Raw genomic sequence first — 8,906 nt, 5'->3', positions numbered from 1 at the left:
GGCATTAAAATAACATCCTCTGGCAAAATACATTTATACTTATGGTTAGTACCTCCCCGTTCCACGATCCCGTGATTCTCATTGTTACCACCATGGCCCCCAATATCCGATTTAACAGCGCAGTTATTTCCCGTATCACCTGTGTGGGTTTTGGTATCACCACTCCCCATATCCCCAGTAGCACTGCCAAACGCACCCCCTTTTTCAATAATCTCCATATCCTCAGTTCCACTTGCGTCCTCATAAGGGATAAAAACACCAGGTATTCCAACCATTATACCACTAACACCTGTATGGACCGAAATCTTGTTTCCTACATGCAGGATGGCCCAGCAAAAGTCTGTTGCCCAACGCAACCCCTTTTATAACCAAAAATGGTTCTATTAACACTATCACCAAGGGTGTTTAATCTATGGGCTTGCACATCACACACTGTCTCCGTTGAGGGTTTCAAAGGGTAGTGGGAGAACATGGATTGATACAAATTATGATCCATTAAGTTGATACTAGCACCCGTATCAATGAAGACCAGGAGGTCAACATCCTCCACTCTTCCATAAACTATAGGCCTGGGCTCTGGGGCATTCCCCACGAGACCACAATGGCATGTACAAATCATCTGTACCCTTTTTGTTGATTGGCTTTCCAAAAATTTGGCCGATCCCTTCGCCCTCTTAAGTGACCTGCCTGGGAAGTTCTGAATGGCATATGTCTCACATCTTTCCGTATCTGAGACGGGCAAGCTTGCCAATAGTGATCCATGCTCTTACTCATTCCTCAATATTTGACTCTACATACTTTCTTTGTCTGCCCTGGTTTATTATAATTGTAGCAACGCAACTGCTGTTGCCTTTGATCGATCAATCTTCTATTATATTCTACTTTTGCACACAAACGGGGAGTAGGAAATTGTGTGTCTCTTTGCAACATATTTCTCGGACTGGTCCCATTAAAAAATGTACTGTCTACAGTGGGACATTTGGACATATGTTTCTGAATTTGGGCATAAATTAATTCTTCGTCTGATGTAGGTTCAAACTTTTCATCAAAACTGTCCACTATTGCGTCTGGTACGTCATGTAATAGCATCGCAAAATGAATCAGTTTATATAAATTGTCGAACGAGACTTTACCCCCGTTAACCCATTTAGAGTTTTTCAATTTTTGTATCCATTCTCCCGCTGAGTCAAAAAGCTTTGAGCTATGTTCAATAAGACTAGTTGTGCCTTTCCGGATTTTATATAGCCCTCTTAAATCTCTCACCATATCACTGTGTTCCTTTGAGCCATAAGCTGCTCTTAAAATTGCCTGTAAATCGGCCCATGACCAGCATTTTACATATTGAAAGCTCCTACAATGGTAGGAAAGATCACCTCTATTGAGATCTAACAAGGCTTTCGCCTTCGTGAACGTCTCCATATCATCTGTAATCCCCATGGCATTTAAATAGTTATTCAACCCTTCAATAAAAATTTGCACCAGTTGTGAAAGAACTCCATCTACAACCACACAGAACGGGCCGACACACACATTAACATTTGTAATCCGGTGAACCAGAGTCTGGTTACCACTTGCCTCAGCCATTTTGCTTTCTTTATGAAAACCCTTATGCTTCACAATCTTCCCGGACCTCAGTAACATTAATATATTCACACAAACCCCAACCCAGGAAATTAATAATAATCCTCCACCAATAACAGATAAAATAAACACACCACGCCCAACAAACAGCCATATAAACTCGTCACTGCTCAAGTAATCAGCTGTAAATACAAGGTTGCTCCGGGAACAAAAAAAACAGGGAGAAGACAAAAAAAAAAAAAAGGTTCAAGAGAAAACTGCTCAATTTAGCATCCGTTCACACGCCTGCCACCATCTCAGTCTCTCTCTCTCTCTCTCTCTCTCTCTCTCTCTCTCTCTCTCACAAGAGCGTAACTCCCAATAGCACTTTTCCTCCGTATTTTTTACCACAAAACCACTAATCTCCATCGAATCTCGAGGGACATCAAAACAAAGCACACTTTTGAGAAAATTAACACCAATAAAAAGAGAAAAAAAAGAAAGGAAAGGATATGTCTGTACACTATACCACTGCTAGAAAGACTGTTTGGCAGTGCCGGCTCACACAGCCGCACCCAAGTATCTATGCCTTAAGTCAGCAATAATGTGAGTTGCCCTATCCATAATTACAAACACTCTCCCAAAAATATGCCTAATCTATATATATAGTCTCTTCGGAGGCACTACCTACAGCCTATGAAACCTTTTAACCGCTGCCACCAAACTCTTAAACAAGATTTTAGGACCAAATGATACTCGTTTAGACAAAATGAAACAGACTGCTATCAGGCAGCTACCTACCCTTAATCTGTGGTTGAAACTCATCAAAGCCATATATCGTATGCTACGAACACACATGCAGATACGCCCTGTGGGACGCCTTGCAACCACGGGTGCCACATGTCCAAAACATGTGATTTTCGAAGCGTCACCGACCTCAAATTGCATTGGTCATCTTCTCTGGCTGTTTCGTATTTCAGCAATCTTCGAGGAATCCAGTGCTTGTCTCTAAGCGGCCTGTCTCTAACAGGAAAGAGCTGAGATTAACAGTTCACTACCACGTCCTTTTTAATATATACATATTTATATATATATATATATATATATATAATATATATATATATATATATATATATATATATATATATCATTCAGACTACAAATGTCCTTTAATATCTAATTCGCTCTACATCGGAATTGATATATTTCATATATGTACCGAAGGGGAATTTTTAGTTGATAACTAATTTCGTCCCCTCATGGGATCAAACCACCGTCCAGTGGACGGGAACGAAATCAGGAACGGCCAGTGACGTTATCCAGTCGGCCAACAGAGAGGCTATAAGGCCAGAATCGATATAAACTTATAGCATCTCTGTTGGCGGACTGGATAACGTCACTGGCCGTTCCTGATTTCGTTCCGTCCACTGGAAGGTGGTTCGATCCCATGAGGGGACGAAATTATTATCAACTAAAAATTCCCCTTCGATAAATATATGAAAATATATCAATTCGGAGGTAGAGCGAATTAGATATTAAAGGACTTTTGTAGCTCGAATGATCTATGTGAATCACGGTGATGTGATAATTATTCATATATATATATATATATATATATATATATATATATATATATATATATATATATATATATATCAGGTCAGAACAGTACTAAGATGACAACAAACGGGAGCTCAGTCACAGGATTACTCATTTGACTATTCCTAATCACGAAAGGCAGACGTGCAACAGATCTAACCTATGATCCTTTATCTGAAGACGATGAATTATGCAACAGTGAACATGAAGATGGTGAAGACGATAGTGATGATAGTAATGATGGTGGAAACAATAACACAAATTGGAATGAATCGGTGCCTGAGGAAACTGTGATATTTGATGGAGCTCACCAATCGTACGTCAAGAATGAAGTGAACTGTCCGTCTGCCTTCTGATCTTAAAAACTGCTGAGGTTAGAGTATACTGCAAATTGGTATGTGATCATCCACCTTCCAGTCATCAAACATACCAAATTGTAGCCCTCTAGCCTCAATAGTTATTATTTCGTTTAAGGTTAAAGTTATCCAGGGTCATGTGTCTGGCACAATCGAGTCCAATTCCAGAGGCGTCCGTGACGCACCTACACTTGACCAAGTCTTGGGAGCAACTGATCACTCCCAGGTCATAGGTGAGAGTTTCATACTGTAGCACATAGCAATTTTCATACAGCACTGTACGCTGTACAGAAAACTCGATTTCCGCATTTTTTACTTGATACAGCCTCTTTTAAGTAACTTGACAAGAAAGTTCAAAATATTTTCTGAGCCATTTGGAAACTTGGTTATTAATGAATCCTTACTTCGCGTTTTAAACAGTATATTCAAGCAAAGAGACATCGCTTCGGAATCAAAGTGTCTATGAATCATTGTTGTGAAACAAGGTATTGGTAAATTATGGGCCTCATTGTTAATACTGATAAATGAAGTGATTTTCAATCTGACCACCATACGCTTGGTGTTTCCGGTGGTGATGTTAAAACAATGATGTTTGACTACTTGAATCAAGGACGTGCATTATTTACAAACAATTGATTTACAAGCCAGATACTGTGAAAATAGCTTAAAGAAAATGGCACCGGAAGTTGTGTGGCTCTGTGAGATCCAATTGCGTTTCGATGCCAAAATTTCAAGGAGAACTGCAAAAGGGTGCACAGCAAAGTTTGTGCGAAATGGCACGATAAAAGAAATGTAATGATGTGCACCACGATTAACTAAAACGAAATGGTCGACAGTGGCAAAAAAGATCACGTTACTAACGAGACTAAACTCAAACCTGCAGCAGTATCTGATTACAATATCAACATGAGAATGGTACTACTACTGCTCAGACTTAAAGGAAAAGTGTTAAGTACAGGAAACTCTTCTTTCAATTCCTTGATGCACGCTTGCCTGATATATATAACATGTAGTACCTAGTAAACTCAGGTAATAAGCTTCGATTGAAAAGTTTCTGGTTGACTGTCATCAGACACATGCTCAGTGAATCTGCGAAGTAATAATAGTAAAGGAGGACGCCGATCAGTTCATAGAAATCCCATAAGAGTGGTGCACTACATTTCATAGTTTTTGCCAACAACTGAAAAAACATAAAATAAAATTAAATAGAAACCACAACGTGCTTGTTTGCAAGCGCACGACTAAACAACCGGCTAAGCATAAAAATATGCGTAAGGTACATCCACACGATCGAACAATGTCCGACGGACAAGCATTGTTACCAATTAACTATACGGGCTGCTCAACGAGCAAGAGCCCGTTCTGGCATAAGGCCAGCTTAATCTCAAACAATTAACAATTGTCTAACTGTTTTTGCCTTAGGGTGAGCAGAGTAAAAATATTCGTATACAACCTCATCTGGTACCACTGTTTGCTGCAGGATTGGCAATGATTAAATCATTGACTTTTTTCATTCCAAAAATTATGATTTGCTTTTATTTGAAAGCCAACAAATTGAAAAATATGTTTTGGAAGTTAATAAAGACTTAAGCATAACTGTGCTACATCTATTTATTTTGATGTAAAAAAATTTCAAGTACATACTTTAAGCCAGAACTGGAAACCCAAAAGATAAATCAATTATAATTTTTTCATAAAATAATTTTGAGGAAAAAAGAGATTGAAAAACCATTTAACAAATCAGACAACAAATGAATGAAAAATCAAATAAATCAGTGAATTTGTTTTTATTTTTCTTATTTTTTTCAAATAAAAAAAAAATCGCCAACCCTGGTTTGTTGCCAGATCTACTTCCATCATTTTAACTCATATGACGTTATCCTGCTTTGTCTATGATAAGGTAACAATGTTTGTCCATCGGACATTGTTCGACCATGTGGACGCACCTTTACTGGTGTCCTGACTGTAAAGTGCCATTATGCTTAGCTCCATTCGAGAATTTCACACAATACTTCTTCTTTCCCACCCTTACCCCAACAGTAAGGGATTTGGCAAACGGGTTTTTACGACCGCAAGCCCTTGCTGTTATCAACCACAGTTATTGGCGGTGGGCCTCGCCTTTGACTCAAAAGTCCATCTGCAAGGCAGCAGTTTCCACAGTTATTGGTGGTGGGCCCTAGCCTTTTACTAAAAAAGTAAGATTGCAAGGCAGCAGCTGTCCTTTTAGTCGCCTTTTACGACACGCAGGACCTACGGACAGACAGACAGACAGAGTAAGGGGTGGGGGGAAGGTAGGAAACGTGATTATTTTTGTATCTACAAATTTTTTTACTGATGAAAATTTAGTTTCTAAAAGAAATGGGTTGTAATCTATAGATATGTATTTTTTTATTCTTAATTACAAATTAACTTTTGAATTAATATCATACAAACATTCTAAAAGGAAAATGCATGGCAATCATTGTATCCATAATGATAATATTATTCTCCAATCTTGATATTCTTTAATGTTACAAATTTTTATCCATTCATCGTTCTTGCTAAATTTGCATATCCTCAACGTAGATATGAAGCTGTGGATTTTTAACTAAAAATTAAAAGCATTTATATCCAACTAAGTATTTTTGTTTTTGTTGAAAGTTTTTGTTTATATTAGGAGAAAATAAAGAAGAAACGCTCCCATGATTTGCATTTCCCCTGCAAATCTTGGGAGCGTTTCTTCTTTATTTTCTCCTAATGTAAACAAAAAAACTTCAACCTTATAAAAAAATTCTATGTTTGGATGAAGAAAAGAATAAAAGAAAGCCCTTTTAATGGTTTTTCATTGGGATTAGTTTAAAGATGGTAAAGGAGCTGCCATCGCTGCTGGTTAATGTCAAGATCTCCCCGAAGGGTCATACCACTTAGAGAATCGCGCCCAGTTTTTTTTATTGTAATATGGTCCCGGATTAATTTGTTGAACAGTTATTATAACACGAACCGCCGACAAAGTACCTTAAATTCAAACATTTCACGAGTGGGATCTCTGGGATTATCCCTAATCTTCTACCTGGCCTTGCCCCCGTTTCTACCTGACCTAACCCTCATTGTTATCAGACTTTCGGGTTTCTGACTCCACTTCCTCGCACCTACATACCCACTTGACCTCTCTCGAACGACCTGCGCTTGGATTGTTCTTCATGTTTCACACGTCCCTGCCCAAGTTCAAATATCTTTTTCAGATGGTAGGCGATTAGCGGCGAAGATGGAGGAACGAGACGAATTGCCCCTCAATGAACTCAGACTTGTTTTTGAGTATCCAGTTTGGACAGGATGACACCGTTTCAAACATCTGGTGCCAGGATCACTGCAAATTAATGTAACACTGTACCTGGAGCACAGGTGCCAAGGAAAGTATGGCTCTTTGGTTAGTGTGTGAATTTGTTACGTCCCTTCTTCTATTATTCCTCCCGGGACTGGCTACACTAGTCCTAGGAGATGATGGAGGCCCCAACTCTGGAGAAAAGCCAGAAACGCCATCAGGAGCAGAGGCAGTGGTAGCCCTAGGGACTACAGGTGAACACCCTACTTCAGCATCTGCAGCAGCCATTATAAAGGTAGAACCTACTGCAGGGGAGGCCCTCACTTCTGCTGCTGCGACAGCCGTCGTAAGGGTAAGACTCCAGGATGACTCCTGGTCAGGCAATTCCTGGTCGTCCAGAGAAGGTATAATGGTGAGGTCTGCCAGAGGTTCATCCTCAGCCGACAGAGGTGATGGTGAAGAAGAATCGTGGACTGGAGATGGGAATGGGCTGTATTAAGCTCCATGCAGCTTGGAGGATCTCCGGAAAGAGGATCCTTGGTTCAGTTGGGTGCCGGCGCTAGCTCGGGGCAAGGCGCAGTCTACGTCCAGGCTGGACGGAGCATGGCACTGCTCAGTGCTGCCAAGTGGCACTGGCAGAGAGTAGAGGTCAGATGGACCTGGGACAGGTGCCGGAGGTGCTATACCTCTCGGTGTGCCTGTGGTGATGGGAGACATTCTCTACAAGGCTAAGCCTTGTAGAGAATGGACATTGTCTGCTGCTTGTAGCTTGCTAGGGCACCTAGGCCAATTTGTGGAGTGCCCTATTGTGTTGCAGGTTTTGCAACAGAACTGTGAATGATCAGTCTCCCTCCTTGATGAAGGGGGAGACTGTTGGTGGCAGTACTTCCGGGAGGAAGTGGGTCTTGGATGGCTCCTTGCTTTGGAGGAGTTTGGTGTGAGGTTAGGACCCTTGGTTGAGTAGAGATGAGGGGACTTAAAGACTTGCCCTAGCAGGAGGTCACAACCTCCTGGAATGTAGCTTGCTATTGCAAGGGTACATACTCTTGGACGGTTTGAAGGATCAACTTAATCTGGTTGATGCCTTCAATGGTCATTAGTAGGCGCCGACTGGATGCTAGCCCCGTGGGGAATTCTATCTTCCCATATCAGGGAGATTTGAGCGCCAGAGTTGTCAAAGGCTCTGACATGGCTTGTAGGATAATGGCTTTCAAGGGGTGCGAACGTTATAGGGCCCTTAGCCTGTGGTCCTAGTGAAGCGGAATTTGTAATAGCCATAGAAATGGGAGGAATATTATGGTTGGCACACCCTCTGTAGTTTGCAGACATGTGACTCTTCCGGCCACAGTCCCGGGACAACCTTCTCCAGAACTTCTTCCTTGGCACTGGATGATGGGGCCTAGATGGCACCACAGGTTGTGAATCTGTAGGGTCACCAAGGCTTGCAGTGTGCTCTGGCACAGGTGAAGAGTCCTCTGGCAGTGATTAGATGTAGGGAGGTTAAGGAATCCTCCTTTGAATTTCCCTCCAGAACAAGTCTGAGGTTGACTGGTGGGGTCACTTTCGAAATGGAGGAGGCAGGCGGTGAAGTGGTAAGAGGTTGGCAGGATGCAGCAGGAATTTCTAGCCTTGGCACTGGGTCAGGACCAGGCTCACAAATAGAAATGATGTCAGTGACATCAGAGGAACTAGCCTCTGAATCCAAAACTGAGGGTTGGTTATTGGACATGCTGCAGGGGTCCAGTGCATCTGGTAGTGGGAGCTGCGTCCAGGGGAGATATGGTTTCAGGAGATCTTGGCCCAATATGAGCTGATAAACGTCATGGAATTGTCCACTACTCCCAGGCAGCACAATGTGATTTCCCTGGTCTCCTGGTCTAATAAGGGCATTTGTACCTTCAGAAGTACTGAAGGAACAGAACGGAGGTTGCCATCTATCCATTCAAACTGAATTTCTTCACCCTTCTGGATTTTGACACCCCTAGGCAATGCCTTTCTTGAAATGAGGGAGACCTGGGCTTTGGCATCGGCCATGACATGTACCCACTGATAGGCTGTAGGAGACTGTTCATCAGGGAGGGCTACATGGT

This window comes from Macrobrachium nipponense, chromosome 6 (assembly GCF_015104395.2).
Source record: "Macrobrachium nipponense isolate FS-2020 chromosome 6, ASM1510439v2, whole genome shotgun sequence".
Classification (NCBI taxonomy): Eukaryota; Metazoa; Arthropoda; class Malacostraca; order Decapoda; family Palaemonidae; genus Macrobrachium; species Macrobrachium nipponense.
This window is presented reverse-complemented; position numbering follows the sequence as displayed.